We start from the raw sequence: 14,091 nt of genomic DNA, 5'->3' as shown, positions 1-14,091 counted from the left end.
CGACACAGAGCCCGATGTGGGGGTCCACCCCACGACCCGTGAGATCATGGCCTGAGCCGAAATCAAGAGTCGGGTGCTCAACTGACGGAGCCCCCCAGGTGCCCCTCACCTCCAGGTTTCAAAGTAAGGGCAAGAACATGTCCTTTGCCTGCCTGCCTGTCCTTCACACACTTTACCTCGTGTTTGTGCAACTCCAGGCCCGTTTGCGGAGCCTGAGTTATCAGCTAACCTTTGAGGAGATAGGAGATAGGTTTGTAGTCACAAAGCACCAGAGGGACAAAAGTCCCTCCTCCCGGACTCCAGACTCCAGACTCCAGACTGGGGCACCTGTTCTCCCTTCTTCCCACTTCTCCTGGACCAAAGGGTTCTGGGTCCACTGAGAAGTCGGTGGACCTCCTCCAGAAGCTTCTCCCTGCCACAGCACCCTGTCAGTCTCCCTCCTCCCTTAGGCCCAAGCTGCTTTTTTTTTTTTTTTTTAATTTTTTAATGTTTATTTATTTTTGAGGGAGAGACAGAGTGTGAGTGGGAGAGGGGCAGAGAGAGAGAGGGAGTCACAGAATCCGAAGCAGGCTCCAGGCCCCGAGCTGTCGGCACACAGCCCGACTTGGGGCTCAAACTCACGAACCGTGACTTCATGACCTGAGCCAAAGTCGGACGCTGAACCGACTGAGCCACCCAGGCGCCCCTCAAGCTCCTTGATTATACCCGCTGATTGAGGGCCCCGCCTGGACTCTGGGGAGCCCAACAGGCCTGCGGCTGACCTTGGACTGGCTCTTTTTCTTGTTTGGGATCTCTCCTCTGAGCCAAGGGGAGAGGCCAGCCCCAGCCTTGTAGGGCACACTGCTAAATGATGATGACAATACACAGTACCTACTGTCCTCAGTGTTCTACGTACATTGACTCATTTAATCCCTCATGGCAGGCCTTGACATAGGTCCCCCTCCTCTCCTTTTTTTTTTTTTTTTAATATTTATTTATTTTGAAAGAGAGAGAGAGTGTGAGCAGGGGAGGAGCAGAGAGAGAGGGAGAGAGAGAGAGAATCCCAAACAGGCTCCGAGCTGTCAGCGCAGAGCTTGACCTGGGGCTCGATCCCACAAACAATGAGATCATGACCTGAGCCAAGATCAAGAGTCAGGTGCCCAACGGACTGAGCCACCCAAGTGCCCCTCTCCTGTCCTCATCTGAGAAAAGAGGAACTGAGGCCCTGGCAGGTGACGTGACTTGCCCGAGGCCACTGAGCTTGAAGCGGCAGGACGGGAATTTGAACCCAGGCCATCTGGATCCAAAGTGCTCATGCTCTTCTGGAAGCGTGTGTGCTTTCCTTAGAGCCGGAACATCGCTAGCAGAATCCTCCCAATGGGAACATGGCCACCATGTGCCCAGCATCAGCAGGAGAGGGTGGAGTGTGCCAATTTAGTGGACGGACACACTGAGGACTGAAACCAAGGACGAGATATCCCCAGACATATAAGTCAAAGGAGAGGCAGGTGGGGAGGCGAAGCAATGAAGAGGTGACTGACAGAGACCAAGCATTAGGGCTGCGGGCCTCTTGTGGGGTCCTTGAGATCGACCTTATTCCCATTAAACAGATGTGCAAATCAAGGCTGCCCAGTCAGAGGCAGGGGCAGAAGAGAAATGCAGGCCTCATCCGGCTGAGGCAGGCCATTTTCTAGGTGAGGGTGGGGGGCTGTCTTCCCTCTTCCCTCTCCATGAGGCTCAGCAGTCAGGTCAGAGAGGCCTGTGTTCAGATCCTGGTTATGCCAATGTCCTCGCTTGGTGACTCTGGAGGAGGGCCTTAATGGCTCTGAGACTTACTTTCTTTCCCTATAAAGTGCGGGAAATTCGGGGCTCATTTAAACTGTACCAGCCGTCAAACTGTGGAAATACTTCCAGATTTGGTTGGTAGAAATCTGCTAGCTGTCCCGAGACCCCGAGCGCCCCTGTGGCATGCCCGGGTCCTCCCGGGCACCCCCATGTTCTAGCAACACCAGGTCTGTGGAGGCCAGCAGGCCTCGTGGTTACTGTCACAGAGGCTGACCTGTACCGATAGACGGTCAAATATCGGAATACTGTATCCCTTCTAGGATTAAGGGTAATGGCTTGTAGACTATGGTAGGGATTCAGTGAGCTAACGTCTCTATGGAATGATCAGGAACGCGTTCATAATAGCAATGGTAATGCCAGCATGCCCTTCTTTCTTTGGCCTCATGACTCTTTCTCCCTCTTGCCTCTCAGGACTCAGTTTCCCCATCTCCATGCTCCTCCCTAACGCCCCTGCCTGCCCCCCCCCCCCGCCAGGTGTCCCAGTGGCCAGGATGGAGGGTGGGGCCGCTATCTCCCTCACCTGTTTGCTCTCTCTCTTCTAGGTCTGCCAGTCTAGCCCTTGCATAAAAGGCCAGGTCACCTGTGTCCTGCTTCCTCCCCTCCAGCCTGGATCATGCTCCAGCTCCTCACCAGTCTGGCGCTCTTGGGAGCGCTGGCCACCCCAGCAGGTAGGCACTTTACGTGTGGTCCCTGAGAGCAGGAACGAAAGAAAGAGCGAGAGAGACAGTCCGTGTTCACGTGCGGGGTGGGAATCCAGCTTCAGAATCTGGGGTCCGGCTCCTTCTCTCCCTCGGCTTTTTGTCTAGCAGAGGCAGCTGAACTGTGTTTAAGAACATAGTTCTGGAGCCAGCCTGCCAGGGTTCACATCTTGGCTCTGCCTGTTCTTAGCTTTGTGACCTTAATTCTCTTTTTTCTTTTTCTTTTTTTTTTTTTTTTTTAATTTATTTTGAGAATGGGGAGGGGCAGAGAGAGAGGGAGAGAGGGAGAGAATCCCAAGCAGGCTCCACACTGTCAGCGCGGAGCCTGATGTGGGACTCGAAACCACAAACTGTGAGATCATGACCTGGGTGGAAACCAAGAGTCAGATACTCAACCTCCTGAGCCCCGCCCAGGCGCCCCAGGAGCAGTTATTATCATTCCTTTATCTTGTCTGCCTGTCTCCTCTTTGGTTCTAAACCTGCGCCTTGGGCCCAGGTTGGGGATTAAGTGGCCCCGCACTTAGCCAAGATCGCACTGTGTGACCCCGAGTGAGACTCTAAACCCATCTGTGTTCTGTCTCCTCTCCTATTCATGTATAAGAGGCAGGTATGAGGCACGGTTTGCAGTCTTCAGACCGGGCTACTTCGAGCCTGTGGATTCTCGGAAGAGCCCCAGGTGCCTCTCTGCAGGTGAAGAAGAAGGCTGCCGTGGGGCGCCTGGGTGGCTCAGTCGGTTAAGTGTCCGACTTCGGCTCAAGTCATGATCTTGAAGTTCCTGAGTCTGAGCCCCGAGTTGGGCTGTGTGCTGACAGCTCGGAGTCTGGAACCTGCTTCGGATTCTGTGTCTCCTTCTCTGTGCCCCTCCCCTGCTCGTGCTCTGTCTCTCTCTCTTTCAAGAATAAATAAACATTAAAAAAGAAGAAGAAGAAGAAGGAGAAGGAGACGGCTTCCTGGACGGATACAATTCTCCCCAACCTACACTAAGAAGGGACATTCATTCCATTTAAAAATTTTTTTCTTTAAAGTTTATTTATTTATTTTGAGAGTGAGAGAGAGAAAGAGAGCACGAGTGGGGAAGGGCAGAGAGAGAGAGAGAGAGGGAGAGAGAGAATCCCAAGTCCACACTATCAGTGTGGAGCCTGGTGCGAGGCTTGAACCCACGAACCGTGAGATCACGACCTGAGCCGAAACCAGTCAGATGCTTAACCGAGGGAGCCACCCAGGCGCCCAATGGGACATTCTACTTTTATACGTTCAACTGTGGGCTCCCGATGGAGGTGTTTGGAGAGAGTTGCCTGGCGAGAGCTGGTAGATCAGATGGGGATCAATAGCATCTTCAGCTTGGAGACGCTGATTTCTGCCTCCAAACTTTTTGCCGTTTTGCCGTCCTGAACGCCAGTGACACACCCTCCGGGAAAATGTTCCTTGATCTCCCAACAGCCGTTCCCTGTGCCCCACCCCCAGCCCTTAATCCAATTTTTTGAAAGTTTATTTAGTTTTTTTTTTTTATAAATTTTTTTTTAACGTTTATTTATTTTTGAGACAGAGAGAGACAGAGCATGAACGGGGGAGGGGCAGAGAGAGAGGGAGACACAGAATCGGAAGCAGGCTCCAGGCTCTGAGCCATCAGCCCAGAGCCCGACGCGGGGCTCGAACTCACGGACCGCGAGATCGTGACCTGGCTGAAGTCGGACGATTAACCGACTGAGCCACCCAGGCGCCCCGATGAGCAAGCGGCAGAGAGAGAGGGGAGAGAGAATCGCAAGCAGGCTTTGCACTGTCAGCACGGAGCCCGGCATGGGGCTCGAACCCATGAGCCGCGGGGTCACGACCTGAGCTGAAATCCAGAGTCAGACGCTTAGCCGACTGAACCACCCAGGCGCCCCCCCTTAATTCTATTCGTGAACCCTGTGTGTGTGCACACGCCTGTGTTCTCTCCTCAAATTACAGGGTCTGATCACTCCTCTCTCCCCACAGGGACCTCCAAGACGTGTCCAGTCTGCTCTTTTCTGGGAAACTGCACCGAGATGACCTGTCCTCCCACCAAGGAAGCCTGCGTGTTTGGCCAGATGCAGCTGGGTGGGGGACCAGACGGGGGCTGGGCGGAGGCCCAACAAAGCGGGTGGGCACGGGGTGGGGGGAGAGGGGCGTGGAAGAACCACCCTGGGACTGAAGGTCGCAAAGTTTTGACTCGCTCAGCTCGGTGCTGCTGGGGAAGGGGGGTGGGGTGGCTTCAATCCCAGCTGAGGTCCCAGACTGACCTCTGGGGATTGCTACAGAGGGGACAGAGGTCCGGGGAGGGCGGTGAGAGTCCCTAATCTCCCCCTCCTCAACGTCTACCCCTAGAAAATGGGACCCTCATCAGGAACGGGTCGTGTGTAGTCTCGGAATGCCGAGAAGGTGTCTACACCCTGACCTACGGCCCCCACTCGAGCCTCTGGGTCAGCACAGACTGCTGTGTAAACGGCTGCGGCAGGGCCACCCGACAAGGTTTGTTGGCAGCACTTGGGGGTCGGGCCGCCAGGTGGGGTGTTGTGGGGACTTGGCCTTGCTTGCCAGCTCTGCCTGGCTGACCTCAGTATTCTCCTCCGGAAAAATGGGTGTGAAAGAGGCTTTGCAGGGGGTGCTTTGGAGCACAAGGCTGGCAGGTAGCAGGCACTACGGAAATTGTAGTTGCACTCACTGAGTTATCGGGCGGCTGGAGAGGAGCCCCAGAATTTTATTTCTCCTTGGGAGAGAAGCTCCCCTTGAGGGTTAGCCAAGCAGAGCAAGAAATGTACAGGTAGCGATGGGCCCGGTTCTAGGGTGAGGCCAGCGAGGCCCCAGGGTGCGAATTTTAAGGAGGCATTTACTTCCGGGCGCTGACTCTGCACTTGTGCGCCCTTGACAGTGAGCGCCTCCTCGCTGGCCTTCCTCCAGACCTGGCTCTGAGCAGTGATAAAGATCACTTTGTTGCTTGGTTATTTTTCCAAAGAGGGAATTTGTATTTGGCAGGTGTAGCCACGGGGAGACCCCGGACAGCTCCACCTCGGGGGCTAAGAGCCAGACTTTCAAACAACTGGGGTTTGACTCCTCCTAAAAATTGTTACTTCTCCCCAAATAAAACAACCCGTCCCAAGCTGAGAGGTGGGCACGCCATTCAGCCTGTAAATGCCAATTATGATTATAACTGTGTTAAACAAACATTCCTGTGTGTGGAGAAAGATCAAAGGGACTGTCTTGAAATACTTGGAGTAATTGTCTGCTGGTGGGCAATCTACAGCAGCCCCAGGAGAAATGTGATGGGAACCACAGATGGAATGAAAGCTTTGCTAGTAGCCACGTGAAAAAGTGCAAGAAACCAGGCAAAATTAATTCTAATAATGTATCTCATTTAAGGTAACATGTCTAAAATATTATTTCGACATGTAACGATTTTTGAATTTTAAAAATCATGGGGAGCCTGGGTGGCTCAGTCAGTTAAGCATCTGACTCTGGCTCAGGTCATGATCTCATGGTTCATGAGTTCGAGCCTTGCGTCAGGCTCTGTGCGGACAGCTCGGAGCCTGGAGCTGGCTTCGGATTCTGTGTGTGTCTCTCTCTCTCTCTCTGTCTCTCTCCCTGGCTTACTCTCTCTCTCAAAAATAAATAAAAATTTAAAAAGCATATTGATTTTACATAATCAATATAAAATTATTGATGAGGTATTTTATTTTTTCAAACTAAGCTTCTGAAATCTAAGGTTATTTTATTTATTTTTTCCCAACGTTTATTTATTTATTTATTTATTTATTTATTTTTGGGACAGAGAGAGACAGAGCATGAACGGGGGAGGGGCAGAGAGAGAGGGAGACACAGAATCAGAAACAGGCTCCAGGCTCCGAGCCATCAGCCCAGAGCCTGACGGGGGGCTCGAACTCACGGACCGCGAGATCGTGACCTGGCTGAAGTCGGACGCTTAACCGACTGCGCCACCCAGGCGCCCCTAGGGTTATTTTATACTCACAGCACATCTCAAAGGGAACCTACCACATTTTTTTTTTTTAACGTTTATTTATTTTTGAGAGAGAGAGACAGAGTGCGAATAGGGGAGGGGCCGAGAGAGGGAGACACAGAATCTGAAGCAGGCTCCAGGCTCTGAGCTGTCAGTACAGAGCCCGACGCCGGGCTTGAACTCACAAACTCTGATATCATGACCTGAGCCAAAGTTGGACGCTTAACCAACTGAGCCACGCAGGTGCCCCCGTTTCTTTTTTTTCAATCTCTCACTCCCCTTCACCCATTTTACACCCTCCACCCACCCCCCCCTTTTAAAAATTTATTTATTATTTATTTATATATTTTTTGTTTTAGAGAGGGAGAGAGAGAGCACAAGCTGGGGAGAGGGGAAGATGGAGAGAGAGAGAGAGAGAGAGAGAGAATGAATCCCAAGCAGGCTCTGGGCTTAGCACACAGCCCAATGTGGGCCTTGATCCCATGACCCTGTGATCATGACCTGAGCCAAGATCAAGAGTCGGTTGCCCAACTGACTGAGCCACCCAGGCACCCCCATTTCCCCTTTGTTAGCCATATATATATGCCACACCCTCTTTATCCATTCATCTATGGATGGATACTTGGCTTGTCTCCATATCTTGACCTTTGTAAATAATGCTGCAATAAACATAGGGGTACCACTATCTTTTCAAATTAGCGTTTTTGCTTTCTTTGGGTAAATACCCAGTAGTCAAATCTCTGGATCACATGGTATTTCTACTTTTAATTTTTTGAGGAACCTCCATACTGTTTTCCACAGTGGCTGCCCCAGTTTATGTTCCCACCAACAGCGCACGAGGGGAACTGGCCACGTTTCAAGAGCTCAGCAGCTACAGGTGCACAGAGGCCACGTATTAGCCAACACAGTTCTGTGGTCATGTTTTCTTTGGTCTACTTTTCAGTATTTGCCAATAGTGCAACATAAATCACATTTAGAACGAGTCATGGCTTAGCTTTGACTCAGGAAAAAAATCTGCTTAAGCAGCTTCCTCTTAAATGTTTCAGACCTCTAAGAAAGCTCTGAAATTGATCAAATGGTAAAGAGCCCGGAGGCTAGAACACAGTATCTTAAAACCTAAAATAACAGGATTAATCTTTTTTTCAGGATTAGTTTTTTTTTTAAGTTTATTTTAATTTTGAGAGAGAGAGAGAGGGAGAGAGAATGAGTGGGGGAGGGGAAGAGAGAGAGAGGGAGACACAGGATCCAAAACAGGCTCCCGGCTCTGAGCTGTCAGCACAGAACCCCATGCAGGGCTTGAACTCACAAACTGTGAGATCATGACCAGGGCCGGAGTCAGACAGCTAACCGACTGAGCCACCCAGGTGCCCCTCAGGGTTACTTTTTAATCACTTTTGGAATTAAATGGGTTCAAGGGAGGGCTTTTCCCTGTGCGGTCAGGACTGGGTCTCCAGAACGGTGCCTGGCACAGTGGGTGCTCAAGAAATGTTTATGGAATGAGTAAAGGAACCCACAGGATCTAGCCCGAAGGTTTTAGGACGAAGCACTGGTGTGGGGTGGCCCCACCTTCGGCTCTGTCTGCTGCTCTTCAGAGTATATCTTCACGGTTTGGAAGGAGGTGGCTGAGACCAGGCTGGTCCCACTTTGGAGGAAATGCTCTGGATTGTGGTTGGGAGGGGGGTGGCGGGAACAGAGGGCTGGTGGGGGAAGGCGGGTGGGGGGGGCGTGTTTCTCAGCCTTCACCCCGCACCAACCACACCCACTCCTCCCAGAGGCAGGGTCCGAAGCCCAGCTCAATGGAGTGCAATGTCCCTACTGTTCTGGGGACAAGTCAGCCTCCTGTGACTCCCTTTCGGTCATGAACTGCACAGGGGACCAGACTATGTGTCTCACCCTCAACGGGACATGGAATGGAGGTAAGAGTTCCTTCCTTTCTGGAGGCGCTTGTGTGGTGGGCCTGCCTCCGACACACACAAACGAGTGTTGAGGTTCATTTGCATGGTGTTCTGGTCACCTGTTGCTATTAGCAAATCGCTCACAAATGTAGCAGCTTAAAAAAATAGCCATCGTTTTATTAACTCTTTTTTTTAATGTTGATTTATGTTTGAGAGAGACAGAGAGAGCAGGGGAGGGGCGGGGCGGGGGGGACAGAGGATTTGAAGCAGGCTCAACTTTGACAGCATAGAGCCCGACATGGGGCTTGAACTCACGAGCCATGAGATCATCATGACCTGAGCCAAAGCCAGATGCTTAACCCACTGAGCCACCCAGGTGCCCCATTTTGTTAACTCTTACAGTTTCTGTGGGTTGGGAATTGTGGAAGGCCCACCCAGATGGTTCTGAGTCTCTCACGGGATCACAGAGTGTGGCCGGAGCTGGAACCGGGCAACTGGGGGTTTGCTGAGCATCTCACACACGTAGACTCTGGGCCTTTCCAGGGTAGGTTTTCCACATTGGTTAGACTCGGCTTCCTCACAGCATGGCCGCCTCAGGGCTCATTATATGCTGGCTGAAGATCTCAGTACTGACTAGCTCAGCAAACAGGGCAGGGGCTGGGGCTAGTTAGGCATCTCTCTCTCTCTCTCTCTCTCTCTCTTCACATAATCTTAGGGCCTCTCTATGTTGTTGCTCCACGTTGGTTAGATTGGGCTTCCCCACATCATGGTTGCCACCACCTTTGCATGGTGACTGAAGATTTTAAGGGCGAGTATTCCAGCAAACAAAATGGCAGCTGCCCACTTTTACATGAGCTAGCCTTGGAGGTCACATGATGTCATTTTACCATGCTTTGTTGGTTCAAACGATCACAAAAGTCCATCTGGTTTTGATGTGGTTCTTGAGCAAACGGCTAAGAAAGAATCCTTAAGATGTCTTTGGTGCAAAAAGGTGATTTTATTAAAGCACAGGGACAGGACCCGTGGGCAGGAAGAGCTGCACTGGGGTGACTGATTTTATATTTTTATGTCTGTGAAGGGAGGGGTATAGAAGAAAAGTAAGTCTCTAAGGAATTTGGAAGCATGGCTTCCAGGACCTTGAGGGGCTAGCTGCTATTAAGTTAAGGTTACTTTTTTTTTTTAATGTTTATTATTATTATTTATTTTTGAGACAGAGAGAGACAGAGAGACAGAGCACAAGCAGGGGAGGAGCAGAGAGAGAGGGAGACACAGAATCCGAGGCAGGCTCCAGGCTCCGAGCTGTCAGCACACAGCCCGATGCCGGGCTTGAACTCATGAACTGTGAGATCATGACCTGAGCCAAAGTCAGTGCTCAACCAACTGAGCAACCCAGACGCCCCAAGATAAGGTTAAAATGTAAACATGAAGGCACTAAGGCAGCCATGAGTTCCTTGAGGAAAGTCACATGGCATGTTTCAGGTGTCTATCAGTGGGCTACAAGCTGTGAGGAGATTTAATTTAAGCTACATTTCTCTTGCCTTTGTTTCCCTCATCAGTTTCAAGAGGAGGAAGCCTAGTACCCTCACTTCTTGATGTGTCAAAGAATTTGCAGGTGTATTTTAAAATCACCCCTATGCGTTTGCAAACGGTTGGAGCAGAGGCTTTTTGAGCAAAAGGCTTAGAACAGAACATAGTCTAACTATTAGGCAAACAAATCGACAGGAAGGAACAGTCCGGGCTTCTGCTCCTGGTAGACTGGACCTCTGAAAGGTCTTCCTGCTACAAACAGTGGCATACTGGGAAGGTGTGAGGTAAGGGAGGGGGGACATGAGTGGTGGGAGTGGTCCGCCCTGGGGGGAGGGGTACTTTATCACTGCCATTGTTTGGAAATGCTGGAATAGGGTGATAAAAAGAATCAGATTGATGTTTAGTCAGTTTTACTATAATAATAATAAAAATAATTATTATTATATAATAATAATAATTATTATTATTATTATTTTAAATGCTTATTTATTTATTTTGAGAGAGAGAGAGCTTGAGCGAGGGAGGGGCAGAAAGAGAGGGAGAGAGAATTCCAAGCAGGCTCTGCACTGTCAGTGCAGAGCCCAACACAAGGCTTGATCGCACAAACTGTGAGATCATGACCTGAGTTGAAATCACAAGTCGGATGCTTAACCAACTGAGCCACCCAGGTGCCCCATTTTTTTTTAAAGTAAGCTCTACGCCTACCGTGGAGGTTAAACTCAGCTCCCCAATATCAAGAGTCCCATGCTCTACAGACTGAGCCGGCCAGGCTCCCCTAGTCAGTTTTATTATTGTTTTTAAGTGCTCTACAGAGGGGCTCCTGCATCCAACCCAGCATCCAACTTCAGCTCAGGTCACGATCTTGCGGTTCATGAGTTCGAGCCCGGCGTCAGGCTCTGTGCTGACAGCTCAGAGCCTGGAGCCTGCTTTGGATTCTGTGTCTCGCTCTCTCTCTCTGCCCCTCTCCTGCTTGCACTCTCTCTCTCCTTCTCAAAAATAAATAAACAATTATAAATAAATAAATAAATAAATAAATAAATAAATAAATGTTCTATGGACAATACACCCCTTATAGCCTGTTCCCATTATCATCCCTCTTGGTATGCCATTATTTACAGACGAACTAGATGTACAAAATTATTTCTCCATGCTTTGGGGGGGCTTATAGGAAGTTAGGGAAATTTCCAAGGATCCCCAAACAAAATAAAAATGTGAGCAGAATTCAGAACAAGAGCAGTAAGCAAACATAAAAGGCAGAGTGGCCCCGGGAGCAAATGCTGATGACACCCTGCTTTGGGTGACTAGGTCTTGGGTCCGTGGCATGGCTGGGGAGCTGACTCTTAGAGCTCCACATAAGCGGGAAACCTCGGAAGGAGACTGAAATGATCCCAGGTTGGTAGTACCTCCTAGTTTTCAGTACAAGCAAAGGCAAATCCTCTCCACCCGAAAAGCCCTCCGGATACCCCGCCCCCCCCCAAGATCAACAGCAACCAAATATGAGCTCACAATCAGAGCTCACAAAACGCACAAGGGAACAAGCTACCATGAGTGAGAGCAAAAGCAACAAACGCGAGATTCGACTCACGAGGAGCTATTGTAATGATCAGCTACAGAACGTAACCATATGTGGTATATCTGAAAGAATAAAATTAGAATCACAAAAACGAGCAGGCATCAAAATGTTGTACGAAATGACCAGGCAGATTTGACAATGAATCATATAGAACTGTCAACAGAGATGGGAACTTTCAGACCTAGAGAAAGTCAGCAAGGTGGGAAGGCTGTGGCTTTGAGTCTCCCCCTGCCGCTTCCCCCTGTTTCTGCAGGGGGTCCCCAAATCCTGAAGGGCTGTGCTACCCCAAATGTCTGCCACCTGCAAGTGAACACCACCCTGGGCCCAGAAGCGTCTGGATTTCGTCTCGTCAGCCAGCCTGAATGCAACTATGTGGTTAGGCCCACCCTGCCAGGTACTTTGAACTCTGACTTCCTGAGATTCTACTTTCTCTGCCCTTCCTAGACCCCACATGCCCTTCCCAATCCTATGTGTTTCCAGGGTATCCCCTCCCCCTCCCAATATGCTCTCAGGGAATGCAGTTACCCTTATAAGCTCACAGACGCGCATGTGTGCACACGCACGCGTGCGGACCCACACATCAGTTAACACTCCTAGAAGCAGAAAATCCAACTGGCACACACCCACACATCCACAATCCTCTCCATCTGTATCCCAGCACCCCAAACACACGTACAGAGGAGCACACATTTCTAAACACAAGCATCCTGTCACGTAAATGAGATTAGAGATACAAACTCTGTTGAAATAAGAAGTCTCTTTCTTTCTTTCCTTCACTTCCTTGCTTGTGTAAGAAGACAGGTTTGCCAAAAGTCTTCTTCTGGCCTAACAAAGAACAAGGACAATAAGTTTTGTCTTCCAGAAAAGAGAGATGCTAATTGAGATAGCACTGACCAGGGCAACAGCTTTTTTTAAGCGAGACAACAGAACAGAATCACAGACGTTTCAGAGGTGAGAGAGGCAATTTTCAAATGTGGGTAGAGCGGCCTTCCCTCGGCTCCAGGGATGTGGAAGCCTCAATCTTAAGCAGGTTCCACGCTCAGTGTGGAGCTCGACGAAGGGCTCATTCCCACCAACCGTGAGATCATGACCTGAGCCGAAACGAGAGTCGGGCACTGAACTGACTGAGCCACCCAGGCGCCCCTGGGGGAGTTTTACTTTAAAAAATTAAACAGTGGGTTCAATGAATGATCACAATAGAGGAAAGAAAAAGACCCAGGAGCTCAAAATTTATAATATGGAAGGAGAGGGGTGCCTGGGTGGCTCAGTCGGTTGAGCATCCAACTTCAGCTCAGGTCATGATCTCACGGTTCCTGAGTTCGAGCCCCGCATCGTTGGGCTCTGTGCTGACAGCTCAGAGCCTGGAGCCTGCTTCAGATTCTGTGTCCCCCTCTCTCTCTGCCCCTCCCTTGCTTGTGCTCTGTTTCTATCTCTCTCTCTCTCTCTCAAAAATAAATAAACTTTAAAAAAAATATGGAAGGAGAAAGGACTAAGTAGGCTAGCCAACAACTGGAACACAAGACATGGAATTTTTGCATATACAGTCCCTCTGGACGTGTAACAGATCCATGCAGGGCGGCTCGTCAGTTGTCAGATCCGTGTGTGTGGACAGGCACCAACACACAAATATACGAAAGTACAAAATATACACAGACGTGCCGAAACACTCTAACATTCACAGACATTCACATCTGTACTCCAGATATATATCCAAGCACCCTAAACCTTGCTGGGAACACAGACACATCCAGACCCACAAAATCAGCCTTTTGTATATACACATAAACATGTGCTCTGTTCACGCAGAGGTGTAGACACCTTCTCACACAGGGATGCCACACACAAACGTCCCCACCCTCTGCCGACGGTTCCAAAACAAACAGAGTTCAACACAGGCACACACAGCCCCGTGTGTACACAGGGAAACAGGCTTGGGCACACAAACTACATCATTGTAGAGGTGCACATACGCTGACGTGCCCAGAAATACACACACACACACGCGCACACACACACACACACACACACACACACACACAGGTTGCTCTCCAGCCTGCTCATCTTCCTTTCTCTCTAGGTCCCCCTGCAAACACGTCTCTGACCACGGATAGGACCACTGTCTGTGTCACCTGCTCAGGACTCAATAGTTGTGACACTGTCCTCTGCCCAGCAGATCGGAACTACTGCCTTCAGACAGCAGGCATCCTAGGTGAGTGTCCCCGGAGACAAGATTGGGTGGGGGTGGCAGAAACGAGGTTCACCAAGATCTCTCCTTGCCCTCCGTGTTTGCCGCCCTGACTCCGGCCATGGCGGCCTTTTCCTGGCGGTGGAGGACAGAGGCTGGTTGCAGCAGAGTATGTGAATTGAAGCTGTGATGTCACACGGGGGGGCCTGGGTGGCTCAGTGGGCCAAGCGTCCGACTTCAGCTCAGGTCATGATCTCACGCTCCGTGAGTTCGAGCCCTGTGTCAGGCTCTGTGTTTCCAGCTCAGAACCTGGAGACCGCTTTGGATTCTGTGTCTCTGTCTCTCTCTGTCTCTTCCCTGCTCATGCTCTGTCCCTGTCTCTCTGTCTCAAAAATAAATAAACATTAATAACAATT

The sequence above is a fragment of the Leopardus geoffroyi genome, chromosome E2 (genome assembly GCF_018350155.1).
Source record: "Leopardus geoffroyi isolate Oge1 chromosome E2, O.geoffroyi_Oge1_pat1.0, whole genome shotgun sequence".
Lineage (NCBI taxonomy): Eukaryota > Metazoa > Chordata > Mammalia > Carnivora > Felidae > Leopardus > Leopardus geoffroyi.
This window is presented reverse-complemented; position numbering follows the sequence as displayed.